We start from the raw sequence: 21,660 nt of genomic DNA on the forward strand, positions 1-21,660 counted from the left end.
ACGAGAACAATGGACAACTGGTAATAGGCGCAGTGAGATAAGGGAAGCCAACTCTGCTGAACTCAGAAACGGTTCTTTTCTGCTATTAATGTGGCTCCGATCAGAAAAGCTGCCATATCAGTGGCCTTCCTACAACCTCAAGACTAGTCCTCCATCTCAAAAAGCAACATGAAGCAAAATCAAGTGTGCAGATTAGCAATAAATGTTGGAAGATTCCCAACGTGGTCCTTCTACCAACACCGCAGGTCCCTCTGCTGGGGAGAAATGTTTCCAGATTCAAATCTGTCCCAAGCATTTCTGAGAGTCATTCATTCTCCTAATACAATTCCTATTCTGTCATTGCCTTGTGCCCAGCACATACATCACTGTGCATGTGATCTGCTTCAGACTACTTAGAATCTAGCAAGTCCATTCTCAAAACATCTGCCATTCTGGACTTGCCCTGGTGGTTCCAGGTTCAATCCCTGGTGAATGAACTAGATCCTGCATACTGCAACTAAGAGTTTGCATAGTACAACTAAGACTTGGCACAGCCAAATAATAATAAAAAACAAACAAAAAATTGCAGCAAAAAATTCACCCTTCAATGAACACATAGGATTTCCAGAATGTATCAGAGTGGTCTGTATACAGAAATTCAAAGTAAGAATGGGTCCCACGTGTGTGCGCCCACGTATGTTAGCCACTCAGTCGTGTCTGACTCTTTGCAACTCCATGGACTGTAGCCGGCCAGGCTCCTCTGTCCATAGACATTCTCCAGGCAAGAATCCTGAAGCGGGTAGCCATTCTCTTCTCCAGGGGATCTTCTCAAGCCAGGGATTGAATCAGAATCTTTTGCATTGCAGGCAGATTCTTTACTGTCTGAGACACAAGGGAAGCCCTAAGAATGAGTCCAGCACAAATCAAAAGGACTAGACACAGAAGAGACATGCCCGTCAAAGCACTCACAGGGTGACAGCCAGGTCTGAAGTCTGTCTTATACCAGCAGGCACGCACAAGGCCTTGACAGACTCTACTTGATGCATTAGTCCCTCTGGGCTTGGTGCATGGGCGCCCCTCGGTCCTAACACAAGAACTGAATTACACCCTAGGCTCGAAGGGCCAGGGATGCAGCAGAGGTCCTGGGACACGGCCCAGGGCTGACACTTCACAGCGTGGTTCACAGCAGCGGCTTCCTGCAGTGAGTGTGCTGGTCCCTGGCCAACCCACAGTTCTCAGAAGGGTGGAAGGGCAGAGGGAGGAATTCCTCCAGCTGGCAGATTCTCAAGGCGGGAGGAGAGAGGAAGGGAGTGGGGGCAAGGAGAGGAAAAAGGAGTGGCGGGGAAGGAAGAGGCCCTCGAGAGGCATATCCACAGCTCCATCTGCGATGGCAGATCAAACCAAGCCCAACTCCGAGCCCCCGCTGCCCTCTTAAGAGTCCCCTGAGCACAATGATACACACTCAACACTCCTGTTGTTAGCTGCTTGAAGTGTGCATTCCTTCTGTATGTTGCTCTGACTGTAGAGATAAGCCTTAATCACCTCCTTAATTCCACTCTTCCCCTGCAAAATAAACATTGTTTTCCGTTTTTCATCTTGACCTTCTAGATGCTGCATTCACATACTGCTATATTCATATAGAGGGAAAAATATCACTTTATACTGTCCTTTTCTTTCTACTGAGCAATACATCTTAGAGATCATTCCATCCACAGGAACAGACCTACTTCATTCTCTGAAGTTGCCACACAGTATTCTACAAAGTGGACTTACCATATTTTATTCATTCATTCATCCACCGATGTTTCATTTTTCCAACAGTTCTGGAGTGGATATACAATCAGATGCAAGTGTTTCCCTGGAACACAATTCTAGAAATAATGTCACTGGGTCGAAGGACTTGTGTGACTTTTAATGGACGCTGACAAGATCCCGCCACAGGTCCCCCGGTCTCCGCCTTCACTCACAGGATGTGGATACTCCTTTCCCTAACTCCACCCTCATTTGATTCTATCATCTTTTTCACTTTTGCCTGAGAAGGAAATGGCAACCCACTCCAGTACTCTTGCCTGGAAAATCCCATGGACACAATCCACAGGGTTGCAAAGAGTTGGACACGACTGAGCAAGAACTTACTAAACTTAACCTTAACCCTTGTTTTGTCCAGACTGGATGGTGGGCAGTATTGGGGTGGCAGTGGCGGGGGGCGGGGGGCGGGGGGCGGGGGGGGAATCCCACCGCTTTAATTTGCATTTCCCTGAGAGATCAAACATTTTGTCTTATGTTTATTGGCCGTTTGCATTTTCTTTTTTGTGAGTTACCATTTCATAAACTCTGCCCATTTTTCTTTTGGGTCATTTGCTTCTTTTTCTTCATGAATTTATAGATTTTTAAATATTCTATTAATCCATTGACTGTTCTGTTTTGTACAACTCTCTCAGTCTTTTAAAAACTTTGCTCATGGCATTTTCCCACAAACAAGGTGGTTTTCCATAAACAAAACAATGGCTTCCACCTGGATGACAGGGAGTTTGGGGGAGAATGGATACATGCATATGAATGGCTGAGTCCCTTTATCGTCCACCTGAAACTATCAGAACATTGTTAATCGGCTATACGCCAACACAAAATAAAAAGCTTAATTAAAAATGCACACACAAATCATATTTTTAAAAGAAACAATGGCTTCTAAACTGTTTACACTGCAACAGAATCCTTTCTCCAGTCCAGGGGAATCCCTGAAAGCAGACAAGCAACAGAACTGCTCTGGCTGCAGCTGAACTGGACTCCTACGGTCCCGCCAGCTCCTCCATCCTGATTCCGAGGTTCTGAGGGATGCTTCCGAGAACAGAGCTGAAAACTACAGGTTCAGTCCAATTCCCTCATGCAACAGATGAAGAAATCCAGGATAAGAGGCACTGGAGGGACAAGTGCAAGGCTTCCTAACCAAAACAGGACCAGAACTGAGGTCTTCATTCTGTTTCTCTGAACCCAGCACAGTCTTTAAATTATAGAAGGTAAGTTAATTCCAATGTGACCTGACAACAAAACTAGCTCTTTGGTATTTGATTCATGTACTTTTCTCCCAGCCCAGAAAAAGTGTCAAATGCCAATAAAATAAACAGATATTTCCACTCAAAAACAGATTAAAAAAAAAAAAAAAACTTACCACTGCTTTCTAGTTACGTATTTCTATGTTCACTTCCTGTCTCTCCCCACAAGAACAAAAGCTAAATGAAAACAGGGAATCCTTGTCTGTCTGTCTCAAAGAATCAGAACTGGGCCTGTCAAATTATAAACCTCAACAAACATTTAGCTCCCAAACTATTCTCTAAGCTAAAAACAAGCAGAAAATGATCCCATTTTTTAAATTTCAACTGCATTTATCAATGCAAACCTCTAAGAGAATAGCTACCCATTAGCAGGTGGCCTACAGAGTGGGATGCAGGAAGGAACCTCAAGGTCTCAATAATCAAATGGAATAATTGAGAGCAGTACCATTGGAAACACATGCCCACCCTTTTCCTCCTTCCCCTTAATTCTTTGGACTTCTGCTTGTTATGTTTGTGTTTTCTAAACGTCAGGCACTTGAAGGTTCCTTTGTAAAAATTTCTCCAGAGATGAAGGCATTTTGAGTCAGCTGAGTTCCACTCTGAAGTCTTTTTTCTCACCTGCTAAGTGCTAACTACCAACTGTGGGAACTCAGGGAGATTCAGCATCTGTGGGACCCAAGTCAGGTCTCTGCTCTGTAAAGTAGACGCAACTATAGGCCCTGCATGTTGCAGGTTTTCAGTGGCTTGGTGTCGGTGCCCCTCTGTTGCTTAGCTTAATGCCATACACATGCAGTCACTGGAGTTTATCAGCTAAGGTGTTCTGCAGAGGAGTCAACTTTTAGGATGGGTGTTTGTATGCCCAGATGAGTAGACAGAGTTTGACTAGCTGATCAGTCGCTAAGTCCTGTCCAACTGTTAGCAACCCCACTGAGTTCAGCATGCCAGGCTCCTCTGTCCTCCAGTATCTCCCAGAATTTGCTCAAATTCATGTCCCTTGAGTAGGTGATGCTCTCTAACCATCTCGTCCTGTGCCGCCCTCTTCTCCTTTTGCCTTCCATCTTTCCCAGAATTTGGACTAAACACTTTTAAATGAGGACATGAGATGAGATGAGCCAGCGTTATTAAAAATTCATTCCTAAGAGAACAGCACGTTTACAGAGCAAGTCGAATCCAGTCATCATGGTGAATATCAGACGGAGGTCGTAGAACTCCGAGACCAACTGCAGAGGGAAAGGATGATGGAGAGTCTTCAGTTAAATGCTAGCCTGCTGGTTAGAGATCCCAGTCCTAAACCACAGCCAGCAGGCCACCTCCCACTTCTGTGTCTGTGGTTGTAGGAGCTCGTGTTTACTCGGATTGGCTGCAGGGGCATTCACAGCTTCCATTTGCTCCCCTGCAATCACCAAGAATGTGTTCTGGCCCAGGCCCACCCCTCCAGGGAACAATAACCATTTCATACATTGGCATTTAGTTACAGAGCTATGAATGCCCTATAGCCAATCAAAACAGGGTCCTAACAGATCAGACTTTGATCTTTGCAAATGAGGATATGGGCTAAAGCCACTCTGGAAAAGCTAAAAAGAGCTAACGTTCTGTTCATGGAATTTTGAAAATGCTTACTTCCCATCCACTATTACAGATGGTTCCTGAAGCAGTGATGGTGGGTATCGTAGAACAGAATGTGGACACACAGGCAATTTGTGTGTCCCAGAATTCTGACACATTCGAAAATATGTAAATAATAACAGAAATCATAATGAGTTGGTCGGATGGCATCATCGACTCAATGGACATGAGTTTGCACAAACTCTGGGAGACAGTGAAGGACAGGGAGGCCTGGCGTGCTGTGGTCCATGCGGTCGTGAAGAGCTGGATACAACGGAGCGATTGAACAACAACAGTAACAGGAAAATCTGCGTCTTCAGATTGCCCAAAGCACGACAAACCCTCACAGATTTAATACAAAATGCCCAGCATTACTCTGGTCTTTTAAAATCAGGCACTGCTGGAGGAAGTGTGAGCAGTCTCAGAAGCCCATTTTTAGCAGAATTGAAATCAGATCCAGGGCTTGAATCACACACAGCGCAGTCTGGCCACTAAAGGCACCTTTCTCTTCATCTCAGGAAAAAAAAATTTTTTTTCTTCTTTATTTAACAAAGATACTGAAGATAAAGAGAAATGTTAAGCAGAAAAGCATTTAAAAATCTGCTTTGAAAAGAAAAGAATCCCCAATCCTTATAGCTCTCTGAGTATTTGCCTAGGCTAGAAGAAAAGGGGAAGAGATGACAATTGAAATGGGGGTATGAAACACTCACAGGTCAACAAAACAAGCCTGCCTCTCATAGAAATCAATCTGACTTTTCTTAAGAACACTAGAAGGTCTTCCTCTCCTGCTAAGAAGAGACCCAGAAAAAAGCTTTCAGAACAACTGGAGTTGCTCTCAATTCCAGCCTCATTCTCTAAAGACACACAGCGTTAAGAACAATGTGCTGGGTCACATATGAGGAGAGACTTCAATTTTTAACACCAACCTGAGCACTTTGCAACAGGGCTTAGAGTACAAATGGGTGGTCACCCTCAGTGCATGACTGCATGGACCTCGTGGTCCAACTACCACCTGCCTTCCTCAATGCATTGTGCCCCATCTATGCAGTCACAGGCAGCCAAGGGTGGGGTGTGCCAGAGTAGATACTTGAACACAGGATCCAGTCATTTTCTACCAAATTCCAGCATAAGCTAAGGTTACTTAAGAGGTCCAGAAACCTCAGAGCAAGATGTGCCATTCAAAGTCTTGAAATTATCTTGTGCTCTTCTGAGGGCCAGAAAAAAAGAACAAGGCTTTAAAGCAACATTCTAGTAAGCCAGGACAGGCTTCCCTGGTGGCTCAGACAGTAAAGAATCCACCTGTAATCCACGAGACCCAGGTTTGATCCCTGGGTCAGGAAGATTCCCTGGAGAAGGGAATGGCAACCCACTTCAATATTCTTGCCTAGAGAATTCCATGGACAGAGGCACCTGGTGGGCTCTTATACCTACCCCATGGGGTTGCAAAGAGTTGGACATGACTGCATGACTAACACTTTCACTTTCAGGATGGTTGATGGAGACCCTGAGAAAGTATGGAGCTCTTTGTTCAGGACCAAGGCATGGGCCAGAGAGCACCTCCATCGACTAGAGAAGGTGTCCAGAGATGCTTGCCCAGGCACCCGGACTCATTACCATCTGAGCAGTCTGAACACGTGAGGTTCTGGGGTCTTGTAGATCTTATGAATTACAGTCATGGTATTTTCTCCTGTATCTCAAAAATTAAAACCACTTCCAATCTCTGGATTCCAGTCTAGCCTGCTATCAGGACAGGAGCGCTAGAGCCCTAGATGACATCCTCATTAACAAAAACAGACCTTTCAGCATGGTGTGTAAAGCAAATTTCATGAAGCCACGTGCCTTTTGATCTGCATTATCATCCTAGGCATCATCTTACCAGAAGCGATATGATTATAAAGCACATAGCACTTCAAAACAAACGATGAAAGAGAAAAGGTCAACTTTCTGATAAAGCACTTAGTAAGTCTGAACTAATAACAATCCTATGCTACTTATCAGATTCCAAAACACCTAAATTCAGAAAACCAGTAAGGGGACTTCCCCCCGTGGCCCAGTGACTGGAAGGGACTCCACGCTCCCAGCTGAGGGGGCCAAGGTTCGAGCCCTGGTCAGGGAACTTGAGCCCACATGCCGCAATTAAGAGTTCAAATGCTGTAGCTAAAAGAACCAGCATGCCTCAACAAAGATCAAAGATCCTGTGTGCCGCAACTAAGACCTGGCACAGGCAACTAAATAAAAATAAATATGTTTTAAAAACCATAGTAAGGATATCTCATAGTAATAGTTAACAGTTATTGAAAGCTTAAACTGGGTCAGCAACACGTCATAATTCACTGAAACCTCATAACCTCCATGACTATATATTACTACTACCTCCATTAATTATTTATTTACTTATTGCTGTTACATCCATTTTAAAGAAATCTGAGGCACGGATAACATCCAAGGATGTTCAGATGTGATAAAAACAGCTTTAAATAACTGTTGGAAGTCTGGTATCAGAATTCAATGGTCTGAAAAGCTGCATACACTGTACATTGAAGTTTTGTAAGAACTGAATTTGAAGCCATACCTGAAAAACTATCTGTTTTTCACCTTTATGTCCCCTGGCTCATAGCCCAAACCCAGAGTCAAGGCTCTCTGCACTACATTATACTCAGGGAGCTCTGTGTCATTGTAATTATAACGGTAGTAAGGACTTGCAGTCAGTTTTTCTTTTCTTTTTTTTTTTTTTTTAAGAGTTATCAAGACCAACCTTCAAACAATCAAAATTGATAGGAGGATGCTGCAAGATTGCTGGAAACAAAAATCCACATCCAAAGATCAATAGCATTCCTCTATACCAGCAGTAACCAGGATATAAAGAGAGGAAAAAATTGGCTTCCATGGCAAGCCAAACTATAAAGCAGATAGGCATAAATCTAAAAAGCAACTTCAGTAAGAATTTTTAAAACTTCATTAAAAGATACAAAGGAAGATTTAGATTACTAGACGAACTAAACTTCTTTTACTTGAGAGAAAGACATTTTCAAGATGTCAATATTACCCAATTAATTTCATTGAAATTACCTCAACAAGAATTTTAAGAAACTTGAAAAACAGTTTAATAATTATATGGGAAAGTATAGGAGTAAGGGCTTCTCAGGTGGTGCTAATGGTGAAGAACCCATCTGCCAATACAGGAGACATAAGAGACATGGGTTCAATCCCTGGGTGGGGAAGATCCCCTGGAGGAGAGCATGGCTACCCACTCCAGTATTCTTGCCTGGAGAATCCCTATGGACAGAAGAGCCTGGCAGGCTACAGTCCATAAGGTCACAGAGTCAGATACAACTCAGGGGACTTAGCACGCATGCGTAAGAATAAGAATTTCGAAAAATACAAAGTGGGTAAACTATATTATCAGATATTAAAACACACTAGAAAACTACAGTAATTAAGACAGTGTGGTATTGATGCAGGAATAGACAAATGATCAGAATGGAATAAAGAGTCCTGAGACCAGTGTACATATTTTTAAGGACTGTATGATATACATGGGGTAAGAGCAAGCTAATCACTGTACTCCATCTGCAATCCAGTTGAAATTTATTTTTAACCCATCTTCACTTTGTTTTTCTCTTTAGAGTGAGGTAAAGATCCAAGTATATATTTTCCACATGAAAGCCAAAAAAATAAAAATAAAAACACCTAGATATGGAAATTACTGGAAAGAAATATAGGGGAGGTAGAGAATTGTCTCAAAACAGGAAAGTCAGTTGAAAGAAATGACTCCATCAACAAAGACTGAACTCCCGTACGGCAGGTGGATTCTTTACCAGCTGAGCCACAAAAGAAGCCCAAGAATATTGGAGTGGGTAGCCTATCCCTTCTCCAGTGATCTTCCCGATCAGGAATTGAAACGGGGTCTCCTGCATTGCAGGCGGATATGTTACCAACTGAGCTATCAGGGAAGCATTAACACAGCCAGATCTCAAAAAAGAAGAGTACTGAAAGCAAGACGCAATATGATACCACTTACGCAAATTAAAACACAGATAAGGATGCATGGGTGTATCTGTAAATATAGTTATTTAAAAATCTAAAAGCTAGCCTAGAAGGAGATGCACTGAAACACAAGGTTGGGGGGTTGGGATTTAAGTTACAACTAATTTTTTGTCTAAGAAAAATCCTTAAATCAGTTCAGTTCAGTCGCTCAGTCGTGTCCGACTCTTTGCGACCCCATGAATCTCAGCACGCCAGGCCTCCCTGTCCATCACCAACTCCAAGAGTTCACTCAGACTCACGTCCATCGAATCAGTGATGCCATCCAGCCATCTCATCCTCTGTCGGCCCCTTCTCCTCCTGCCCCCAATCCCTCCCAGCATCAGAGTCTTTTCCAATGAGTCAACTCTTCTCATGAGGTGGCCAAAGTACTGGAGTTTCAGCCTTAGCATCATTCCTTCCAAAGAAATCCCAGGGCTGATCTCCTTCAGAATGGACTGGTTGGATCTCCTTGCAGTCCAAGGGACTCTCAAGAGTCTTCTCCAACACCACAGTTCAAAAGCATCAATTCTTCAGCGCTCAGCCTTCTTCACAGTCCAACTCTCACATCCATACATGACTACAGGAAAAACCATAGCCTTGACTAGATGGACCTTAGTCGGCAAAGTAATGTCTCTGCTTTTGAATATGCTATCTAGGTTGGTCATAACTTTTCTTCCAAGGAGTAAGCGTCTTTTAATTTCATGGCTGCAGTCAACATCTGCAGTGATTCTGGAGCCCCAAAAAATAAAGTCTGACATTGTTTCCACTGTTTCCCATCTATTTCCCATGAAGCGATGGGACCGGATGCCATGATCTTCGTTTTCTGAATGTTGAGCTTTAAGCCAACTTTTTCACTCTCCTCTTTCACTTTCATCAAGAGGCTTTTGAGTTCCTCTTCACTTTCTGCCATAAGGGTGGTGTCATCTGCATATCTGAGGTTATTGATATTTCTCCCGGCAATCTTGATTCCAGCTTGTGTTTCTTCCAGCCCAGCGTTTCTCATGATGTACTCTGCATATTAGTTAAATAAGCAGGGTGACAATATACAGCCTTGATGCACTTCTTTTCCTATTTGGAACCAGTCTGTTGTTCCATGTCCAGTTCTCACTGTTGCTTCCTGACCTGCATACAGATTTCTCAAGAGGCAGGTCAGGTGGTCTGGTATTCCCATGTCTTTCAGAATTTTCCACAGTTTATTGTGATCCACACAGTCAAAGGCTTTGGCATAGTCAATAAAGCAGAAATAGATGTTTTTCTGGAACTCTCTTGCTTTTTCCATGATCCAGCAGATGTTGGCAATTTTATCTCTGGTTCCTCTGTTTCTAAAACCAGCTTGAACGTCAGGGAGTTCATGGTTCATGTATTGCTGAAGCCTGGCTTGGAGAATTTTGAGCATTACTTTACTAGCATGTGAGATGAGTGCAATCATGCAGTAGTTTGAGCATTCTTTGGCATTGCCTTTCTTTGGGATTGGAATGAAAACTGACCTTTTCCAGTCCTGTGGCCACTGCTGAGTTTTCCAAATTTGCTGGCATATTGAGTGCAGCACTTTCACAGCATCATCTTTCAGGATTTGAAACAGCTCAACTGGAATTCCATCACCTCCACTAGTTTTGTTTGTAGTGATGCTTTCTAAGGCCCACTTGACTGCACATTCCAAGATGTCTGGTTCTAGATTAGTGATCACATCATCATGATTATCTGGGTCATGAAGATCTTTTTTGTACAGTTCTTCTGTGTATTCTTGCCACCTCTTCTTAATATCTTCTGCTTCTGTTAGGTCCATACCATTTCTGTCCTTTATCGAGCCCATCTTTGCATGAAATGTTCCCTTGGTATCTCTAATTTTCTTGAAGAGATCTCTAGTCTTTCCCATTCTGTTCTTTTCCTCTATTTCTTTGCATTGATCACTGAAGAAGGCTTTCTGATCTCTTCTTGCTATTCTTTGGAACTCTGCATTCAGATGCTTATATCTTTCCTTTTCTCCTTTGCTTTTTGCCTCTCTTCTTTTCATAGCTATTTGTAAGACCTCCCCAGACAGCCATTTTGCTGTTTTGCATTTCTTTTCCATGGGGATGGTCTTGATCCCTGTCTCCTGTACAATGTCATGAACCTCATTCCATAGTTCATCAGGCACTCTACCTATCAGATCTAGGCCCTTAAATCTATTTCTCACTTCCACTGTATAATCATAAGGGATTTTATTTAGGTCATACCTGAACGGTCTAGTGGTTTTCCCTACTTTCTTCAATTTGAGTCTGAATTTGGTAATAAGGAGCTCATGATCTGAGCCACAGTCAGCTCCTGGTCTTGTTTTTGTTGACTGTATAGAGCTTCTCCATCTTTGGCTGCAAAGAATATAATCAATCTGATTTCGGTGTTGACCATCTGGTGATGTCCACGTGTAGAGTCTTCTCTTGTGTTGTTGGAACAGGGTGTTTGCTATGACCAGTGCATTTTCTTGGCAAAACTCTATTAGTCTTTGCCCTGCTTCATTCCACATTCCAAGGCCAAATTTGCCTGTTACTCCAGGTGTTTCTTGATGTCCTACTTTTGCATTCCAGTCCCCTATAATGAAGTGGACATCTTTTTTGGGTGTTAGTTCTAAAGGTCTTGTAGGTCTTCATAAAACTGTTCAACTTCAGTTTCTTCAGCATTACTGGTTGGGGCATAGACTTGGATAACTGTGATATTGAATGGTTTGCCTTGGAAATGAACAGAGATCATTCTGTCATTTTTGAGATTGCATCCAAGTACTGCATTTTGGACTCTCTTGTTGACCATGATGGCTACTCCATTTCTTCTGAGGGATTCCTGCCCGCAGTAGTAGATATAATGGTCATCTGAGTTAAATTCACCCATTCCAGTCCATTTTAGTTCGCTGATTCCTAGAATGTCGACATTCACCCTTGCCATCTCTTGTTTGACCCAATTTGCCTTGATTCATGGACCTGACATTCCACGTTCCTATGCAATATTGCTCTTTACAGCATCGGACCTTGCTTCTATCACCAGTCACATCCACAGCTGGGTATTGTTTTTGCTTTGGCTCCATCCCTTCATTCTTTCTGGAGTTATTTTTCCACTGATCTCCAGTAGCATATTGGGCACCTAATGACCTGGGGAGTTCCTCTTTTGGTATCCTATCATTTTGCCTTTTCATACTGTTCATGGGGTTCTCAAGGCAAGAATACTGAAGTGGTTTGCCATTCCCTTCTCCAGTGGACCACATTCTGTCAGACCTCTCCACCATGACCTGCCCATCTTGGGTGGCCCCACAGGCATGGCTAAAAGTAAATATGTCAGGGGCTTCCCAGTGCTTCCCTGGAGGTCCAGTGGTTAAGAATCTGCCTTGCAGTGTAGGGGACACTGGTTCAATTCCTGGTCTGGGAGGATCCCATGTCATGAAGTGGCTGGGCCCATGTACCACAACTACTGAAGTCCAAATGCCCCACAGCCTGAGCTCCACAGCAAGAGAAACCACTTATATGGGAAGCCCACGCACCACAACTAGAGAGTGACCCCTCTCTCTCCAAACTAGAGAAAGCCCGAGTACAGCAGCAAAGACCCAGCACAGCCAATAAATAAATTAGCATTAAAAAAAAAAAAAAAGCAAACATGGCAAAACACTATGGCAATTAAATCTGAGCAGTGGGAATATGGATGTTTTTGCCAGATTAAAGATACAGAAAATGACAAGATAAACTCTTTAAGGAAGAATTCTCAAATGTTAAATCTAGACCTTCTTTGTTAACGTATCAACACGAAGTAGTTTCTTGATTATCTATAGTCTTATTCTTCAAAACACAGAATAAAAATAGGGCAGACAAATAAATCCACTTATCAATCCCGTGATGCTTAATATTATGTGTCGACTTGGCTGGGCTATGTTGCCCAGATGTTCGGTCAAACACTAGATGTTGCTGCGAGGGTATTTTTTAGGTGTGATTAAATACTAAATCATACCTAAAATTTGAATTACATTTAAATATTTAAATCAGCGGACTTCTCATGAAGATTACTCATACTGGGGTGGAGACTGGCCATCCAGTCACTTGAAGGCAGTAAGAGGCTGAGGTTTCCCAGAAAAGGACTGTCCTCAAGACTGAGACACAAACTCTGCCTAAACTTGCACCCTGCTGGCTCATCTTCCAGTGTTTTGACTTGCCAACCCCCACGTGTGCATGCACCAAATCCTTCTCTTCCTCTCTCTGAACATGTGTATTTCCTCTGTACTCGGTTTCTTTGGAGAATGCTGACTAATACCAACACTGCAAGTTTTGGGGGCAGCCATGGTTTCTCATGACATGTCTTATACAGAATGAGAGTTGGACCAGAAAGAAGGCTGAGTGCCAAAGAATTGATGCTTTTGAACTGTGGTGTTGGAGAAGACTATTGAGACTCCCTTGGACTGCAAGGAGATCAAACCAGTCAGTCCTAAAGGAAATTAACCCTGAATATTCATTGGAAGGACAGATGCTAAAGCTGAAGCTCCAGTATTGTGGCCACCTGATGCGAAGAGCTGGCTAACTGGAAAACACCCTGATGCTGGGAACAACTGAAGGCAGGAGAAGGGGAAGACAGAGGATGAGATGGTTGGATGGCATCACTGACTCAATGGACATGAGTTTGAGCAAACTCTAGGAGTTGATGATGGACATGGAAGCTGGGCATGCTGCAGTCCATGGGGTCACAAAGAGTCGGACATGACTGAGTCACTAATAACAACAAAATGGTTTCTGAACTGAAATGGTCCACAGTTTCTATAATATTCAAAAGGGTAGAAAGTCATGCTTTAGGGGTGACAGGGAACAATGACAGGCCAGTTCAGATGGCCATCTTGGGATTAAATACATCTTGGGTATGTTTTCTAGAAACATAGATCTCACAAGAAGATAAAGGTCTTCAGTAAGATGGCTTGTTGCTGGAGCTGTGGTTTTCCAGAATTGAAACATCCCCATTGGCCTGTGATTACTTGTTGGCCAGGCACTCCTGGGGAGGACACGTGTCCACACTCTTACATGAAGGAAGAAGAGGGGTCAGAGGAGTGAGGTCTAGCCTTCCTGTACCTGTGATATTTCCTGAGAATTCTCCTTGTTTGTTTCACCAAAAACACAGGTTGACAGACTGCCCAAGACTGACCACTCTCTGCAGACTGCTTCTCCATGGACGGACCTCTGCTCACACCATGATCAACAGGGTCAAGGGCTCTAGCTTCATACACGGTCCACACTCCTCATAATCTTCTCAGACACCATGCATGCCTGGATGTAAGGGCACGTTGCTATTGTTTAGTTGCTAAGTTTTGTCCGACTCTTTTAAGACCCCATAGTCTATAGTCCATGAGGCTCCTTGGTCCATGGGATTTCCCATGCAAGAACACTAGAGTGGGTTGCCATTTCCTTCTCCAGAGGATCTTCCCAGCTTAGGGATCGAACCCACGTCTCCTGCACTGGCCGGCAGATTCTCTACTGCTGACCCACCAGCAAAGTCTGGATATAAGGCTATAAGAAGCCCTAAATATACCCCTTTGCTCAGTTTAGATCTCTTACTGATTTTAGATAAAATACATTTGAGCCATTTAGTGTTCTGGGTTTTTGATCATTTTATTTATTTTGGTTTGGTACCTGCAAACCAAGAAAGTTCAAGTAAGAAACAAGAATGGACTTACTGAAGCAATAATTCAAGGTGACAACACTATATGTTATTAAAATAACTTCTTGACATCAATTTGCATATCCTATAGAGTTAGAGGAGAACAGAGCCATCTCAGTGGAATCATGAGGCGAGCCCAAATATAAGCAATCCCTTACTGTCCCAGGTGGCGCTAGTGGTAAAGAGCTGGCCTGGCAGTGCAATAGACATAAGACATGGGCTCCATGCCTCAGTTGGGAAGATCCCCTGGAGGAGGGTATGGCAACCCACTCCAGTATTCTTGCCTGGAGAAGTCCATGGACAGAAATGCCTGGCGGGCTACAGTCCATAGTGTCGCAAAGAGTTGGACATGACTGAAGTGACTTAGCACGCACACACCACTGTCCCAATCAGAAGATAGCTGAAAAAATTCAAGGGTTAGATAATGTTAGATTTTTGGTTAGATAAATGTAAATGACAGACTATCTCATTAGATGCAAAATTATACCTAAGATACTAAAAAGTAATGTTTAAAACATTTGTATAAACAATGTAAGGTATTAATATAGCAATAAACATACTTGTATGTGTAAAAATACCACACACACAAATACTATGTAAATAGAATAAGCTAATACTAATTTAGAAATATTTCTGGTTTCTTCCCACTTCTGACTCTCACACATCACAAAAACATTTATTCAATCTTCAGTGGTCTTTTTACACCCAAGCCTGTGATTACAGCTACTTTTTTGGGTTTTCCAAACCATATCCCCTTCACTTTCATGTCAGTTATTTGGATAATGTTCTTGACTTGTTCCATATTTAAATGATCTTTAAAAGTCTTGTTTACAAAGAAATCCAACACTTGTTACTGTGAGGTCAGATGCCCAGGAATATTACTAGAGTTTTTTTTTAACCTTTCTTTACGATTTCCTTGGTTGACCTTTATAAAGCATCCAAAATCAGCACTGATGAAGGTTATTTGAGGCTAATGTGTATTCCCTAAATAACACTTTGATGTTCAAAATAAAATAATTGTGAGATCTTTCCATGAGCATGAGAGAAGCTGTAAAGACTTAAATATAAATTTCTCATTTCTGATAAGCTTTTTTTTTTGGGGGGGGGTGCGGATCCAGGGACCATGCTTTATATTTGACTTGGGCTCAATGAAGTAAATCCTATAGCTTCATTTCCCTCACTGCCCCCCATCTGCCTTTCTTCCTCCGCAGAGCGCCCATGGTAGCAAGGTACAGAGTTACACCTGGACTTTTTCAGATAGAGCTGGGGACTCCAGGGGGATCCAAAAGGTTGAGTCTAGAAGACCCAGAAACATGTGTCTCTTCCACAGGACAGATGGGTCCTGCCGAGCCAGGCTGGGAGGCCACTGGTTTTCATTCTGTCTTCTTTTAAAAATAATGTTTGCAGTTGCAGTGCGAAGCCTTTAAGAGTGGCAAGAGAGGGACTTCCCTGGTGGTCCAGTGGCTAAGACTCCATGCTCCATGCCCCATGCCTGGGTTCAATCCCTGGGCAAGGAATTAGATTCCACATGCCACAAATAAGAGTTCGCGTGCCTCTGTGGGCTCCCCTGATGGCTCAGCGAGTAAAGAATACACCTGCAATGCAGGAGACACAGGTTCAACCCCTGGGTCGGGAAGATCTCCTGGAGGAGGAAATGGCAACCCACTCTAGTATTCTATCTGGGAAATCCCATGGACGGAGGAGCCTGGCAGGCTAAGTCCATGGGGTTGCTAAGAGTTGGACACGACTGACAAGACTAAGCACGTATGTCACCACTAAAGATCCCTCGTACCACAACTAAGATCCAGCTTAACAAATAAATAAACATTTAAAAAAAAAAAAAAAAAAAGAGTGGCAGGAGAGTAATCTGCAACCGGGAGATGCCTGGCCAGCTCTGTGGTCCCGACTCCTCCTAGACACCCCTTGAAGCTTCTGAAGCAGGTGAGACCCTTAGAGGCCCCAGCAGCAAGACACTAAGCTCAGCTCTAGCACTGCCAATGGAGAAGGCAATGGCACCCCACTCCAGAACTCTTGCCTGGAAAATCCCATGGACGGAGGAGCCTGGTGGGCTGCAGTCCATGGGGTCGCGAACAGTCGGACACAACTGAGTGACTTCTCTTTCACTTTTCACTTTCATGCATTGGAGAAGGAAATGGCAACCCACTGCAGTATTCTTGCCTGGAGAATCCCAGGGATGGGGGAGCCTGGTGGGCTGCCGTCTATGGGGTCGCACAGAGTCGGACACGACTGAAGTGATGCAGCAGCAGCACTGCCAAAGGCAAAGGGAGCCAGGGAAGCCTGCATGTAAGAGAATTCTCTGGAACATTCTGAAGAAAGACCTAAATACCTTGGGAGCATAAGTGGGCCCCCACAGGTTACCTATTTCAGTGACTGGAGTGCAAGGAACAAAGGGCAATGCTGCAAGCTGTACAAGGTGTTGGTGCAGCCCTCGAATTTCAGTTCAAAGGGGATGGGTGAAGGAAGAGGGGAAAAAAAAGAGGATAACAATGATAAATCTATATCGACAGTGTGATACTGTGACTTAGAGTAAAAAGTATTTAGTCTCTGCCCACCGTTCCTGGCACAGCACTCCTAAAACCCTTGAAATTCAATACGTGAGAGTCATAGGGGAATCTTAAATATTCTATTCAGTCCTGGAAATAGTTCCAGAGCAATCAAAGTAAAATGAGTATCTTTTTAACGAGTCTCTTCCTTCTTTAAAAACTGGTTATTTATTCAGCTGCATCTTCGCGGCTGTGGGCTTTTGTCTAGCTGCAGCAAGCAGAGGCTACTCTCTGGTTGTGGTGCACGGGATCCTCATTGCAGTGGCTTCTCTTGTTGTCGAGCCCGGGCTCAGCAGTTGTGACCTACAGGCTTAGTGGCCCCGTAGCTTATGGGATCTTCCCAGATCAGTGATCAAACCCACGTCTCCTTTATTGACAGGAGGATTCTTAACCACTGAGCCAGCAGGGAAGCTCCCCGCAAGTCCCTTTCAATCTTATCTGAGCTGATGATAATGTGGTGACTTCTGCAAAGTCCTTAAGGATGGACGCTGGTTGCAGGGGTGGGGGCGTGTGGCAGGCATGATTAGAAGGTTGGAACTGTTCATCCCACCCCACCCTCCCTTGACCTCTGCGGAAGGCAGAGGCATTGGAAACTGAGTTCAATCATCAATGGCCAATGAGTTCATCAATTGTGCCTATGTAATGAAGCCTCCCCCCAAAAAACCCAAATGGATGGGTTCACAGAGCTTCCAGGTTGAACACCTGGAGACGCCATGCCCTCTCCCCAAATCCTGCACGCGCGCTATGCATCTCCCCACGTTGTGTCCTTTTTATAACAAACCAGTAATCCAGCAAGTAAACTGTTTCTTGAGCTCCATGAGATGCTCTAGCAAATTAATCAAACCTGATTAATTAACCCTATTAATTAATAGGAGTGGTTGTGGAAACCTATTTACAGTCAGTTGGTGAGAAATGCAGGTGAAACTTGGACTTCTGACTGCCAGCTGGAGCGTGGGTAGTGGGGGGCGGGGGACAGTCTTAGTGGGACTGAGCCCTTAGCTTGTGAGATCTGGTGCCACCTCCAGGTAGACAGCATCAGAAGGGCACTGAGCTGGAGGACACCCAGCTGGTGGTCCCCCACCACACACACACACACACACAGCTGGTGACCCAGAAGGGAAGAAGTGTTCAGAGACTACTCTGTATAACGTAGCTGAAAGCAGCAGAGCTTTTCTCCACAAGGAGGACAGAGTAACAAAGAGGAAACCCTGGAGGTAGGAACTCAGGGTTAGCTGGAGAGAGTGTTGCTGGAATTTGGCTGATTCAGAAAAGCTACCTCCAGGGCAGCTGACCAAGCCTAGATTCTCCCCAGTAGACTTGGACAGGTTTATCCCAAAGTAATACATTGGAAGGACTGAAGCTCCAATACTCTGGCCACCTGATGCGAAGAGCCAGCTCACTGGAAAAGACACTGATGCTGGGAAACGCTGGAGAAAAGGGTGACAGAGGACTAGATGGCTGGATGGTATAACTGACTCAATGGACATGAGTTTGAGCAAACTCTGGGAGATGATGAAAGACAGAGAAGCCTGGCGTGCTGCAGTCCCTGGGGTTGCAAAGAGTTGAAAATGAGTCAACCACAACAGCAATACATTGACCCAGCATTTTCAGAAGTTTGCAACAAGAACGATAGGGATTTGTCTCCTTCTCCTTGGTTTTTCTCAATTCAGAAAACTGACCTTTAACCCAAGCCTAGTTTTATAACTGAGGAAACAACTCAGGGAAGTTGAGAGATAACAGTTGACAAAGCACATCCTGAAAGGAGAAGCAGCAAACCCAGCTCCAGGGGCCTGGGAGCTAACTGCATGAAGGGCTTTCACATGCCCGGCATGGAGATGAACTCTTTCTGTACATTACCTTGGTCCTTATCACCAGCTTAGGAGGGAGCAACATACACTATCCCCACTTTAGTTTCTCTGAGAAAACCAAGGCAGAGAAACTAACGCTCCACAGAGTCATTTGGCAAGAATGCGGACCAGCTGGGTTTAGAACGGCATTCCTCCTCTGACAAGGTGTATCTGTAGAGTCAGAACTGAGGTGATATAGCACCTCATCCTGCTTATGTACTTCTGGGGATGTCACGGAGCTGTGAGCCTCAGTTTTCACATCTACAAAATGGGCATGACGATGACACAGCTTTCTGGAAGTGAAATCTTTTGTGTTAAAGCTGCCAGGACAAAGCCTGACAAGCAGCGGGCACGATCCCCTGCACCTCCTTTCCTCATCTCCCTGAACCTAAGTCTTACAGGGGAGGTATAGCAATTCATCAGCCTCCAGCTGATTTGCATATGGGAGAAAATGTAACACACAGAGAAAGAAACACTAACTCCTGACATTCATCTTATCACATGCAGACCCAGACCAATCTACTTTGTTTCTGTTCATGAAAGAAAAGGGTTCTTCTTATACATCTTAAACCAACTTTAAGTGTGATTTAGTGGAGCCAAAGATTTCTTATTTTATAGGGAACACCTTATCCTCTGGTCCTTGTGCTAGCCATCATCACAGGAGTAGCGCCCATCAGCAAACGCCCTCTGCAAGCAGTTGAGCCTGACTTGGAGATCTCATCTCCCACAGATGAGGTCTGGGACTCTGGCTCCAATAACCACAAAACTTATAACTCACTCACCCAACCCAACCCCAGCACCTCGCACGCCCGCATAAAATGCTGCTCCCAAGCTTAAAGTTGGTGAAGGGAGATGGCCAAGAGTGGCTGTGGGTTGGCCCAAGTAAGTATTCCCCCAGCTGTCTACACGTGGGGCCAAGGTTGGAGCCTGGGTTAGAATCCACCGTCTGCATCCTATTAGGCCCTTTTATGAGCTCAGAGCGTGACTATCTGGTTTGCATTTGCAACACAGAGGGAAGCAATAAGGGACAGCAGAGAGGCTTTCTAAGGGGCACCTCGTGGAAGTTTTACCAAACAGCACCTACGAGTGACCAGGCAGACTGACCTGGAGAGGGCTGGTTGAATGAAACCCTGGGAAGAGAGTCAAGAGCACCAAGTTCTGGCATCGTCCATACCATCTGTGCCCCAGAACAAGGGGCACTGAACCACTCAGCCTGAGCGTCACCTAAAAAGGATGAAATGAGTAAGATATACTCCGAGATTCCTTTTAGTTTGAAAATTCTGTAATTTCAGCTCTTGATGAACTCCCCTTTGAGAAACATTATGAACTCTGAAAATGCATTAATGCGAATGCCTAGCATAATGAGTTGCCTATTGGTCCCTGGTCATTGTTCACTTTATAAAAAAAACGAGCCAGTGCTGATCAAGATAAACCTAAAGGGTATTTAACAACAACAACAACAACAGTCACAGATATACCCACATACATGCCATATGGGGCTTCCCAGGTGGCGCTAGTGGTAAAGAACCTGACTGCCAATGCAGGAGTAAGAGATGAAGGTTTGATCCCTGGGTCAGGAAGATCCTCTGGACTGGGAAATGGCAACCCACTCCAGTATTCTTGCCTGGAAAATCTCATGGACAGAAGAGTCTAGGAGGCTATATAGTCTATAGGACTGCAGAGTCGAACACAAGTGAGCCAACAGATGCACACAAATATACTACATACCTACACGCACACCTGTATGTATATTATCTTACTTCAAGAGTTGCCAACTGTTGTTACCACTATATGTACTAGACATTATAGGGAGAAGGCAGGATAACAGTCCCCTGTCCCTTACCATCTAACAGAAAAGACAGAAGAGGCACAAGAATAAGATGACAGCTCTTGGACAGGACAGGATGTGATTCAAATTCAGATGTGCTCAAGTAAATGCAACCAGTATTTCAGAGCCAGAAATGACAATCATGATTTTCTATGAGAAAGACGTGGCCATATGGATGATGTCAGTCAGGGTTCCCAGCAGAAAACCGAAGAGATACTCAAAAGGGTTGAACTCGAGAAAGTTATATACAGGGGATATTTGCAGGAGGATGAAGCACCTAGAAGCTGGCAATAGCTGGGAAACTATTAGCACCTCTAGGTCTGAGGGGCAAGGGGAGGAAATAGTGTGAGCTGGGGTCATGAGCCCGAGCTGTCCATAAGAGTTCAGAAGAAATAAGCCGTTGTTAGGACCTTGGCAAGGCTGAGGGGAGAGCAGTGAGGAGGATAAATACCCCAACACTCTTTCCTCCTGCCTTTTGATCCCCTGCCTGTACCTGTTGCCTGAACCCAACCAGAAACAGGATAATGGAGCCTCGATGTTGTCGTTCCGGACACTTGGTCCAAAGGAAGGGAGAAAATGACCTGAGGGAGGAGAGAGAACATGCAAACACACACACACACATATGCCCACATGCACAGACGCTGCAGATGTATTCGAAGTGAAAGTGAACATGTTAGTCGCTCAGTCGCGTCCGACTCTCTGCGACCCCATGGACTGTAGCCTGTAGGCGCCTCTGTCTATGGGGAGTCTCCAGGCAAGAATACTGGAGTGGGTTGCCATGCCCTTCTGTAGAGGATCTTCCTGACCCAGGGATTAAACCTGAGTCTCCTGCACTGCAGTCGGATTCTTTACCAACTGAGCTACCACTTGTCCCAAATACATCTCTAACGTAAAAAAAGAAAAAAGTCCAGAAAAAAAAAGATTTATCCTACCAAAAGATCTCACATAGGATTAATCTAATTTTTAAAATCTTTTTTAGCCATGCCACCGGAGAAAGCAATGGCAACCCACTCCAGTACTCTTGCCTGGAAAATCCCAGGGATGACGGAGCCTGGGGGGCTGCCGTCTACGGGGTTGCACAGAGTCGGACACAACTGAAGCGA

At 44.3% G+C, this 21,660-nt stretch overlaps 1 protein-coding gene across 5 annotated transcripts in view; it reads right to left on the reverse strand.

The window, feature by feature from the left end:
* The window catches only part of PDZD2 (PDZ domain containing 2), a 410,583-nt gene that overhangs the window by 195,256 nt on the left and 193,667 nt on the right, over positions 1-21,660 (reverse strand). The gene's annotated exons all lie outside the window — the stretch shown is intronic.

The sequence above is a fragment of the Ovis aries genome, chromosome 16 (genome assembly GCF_016772045.2).
Source record: "Ovis aries strain OAR_USU_Benz2616 breed Rambouillet chromosome 16, ARS-UI_Ramb_v3.0, whole genome shotgun sequence".
Taxonomy (NCBI): domain Eukaryota; kingdom Metazoa; phylum Chordata; class Mammalia; order Artiodactyla; family Bovidae; genus Ovis; species Ovis aries.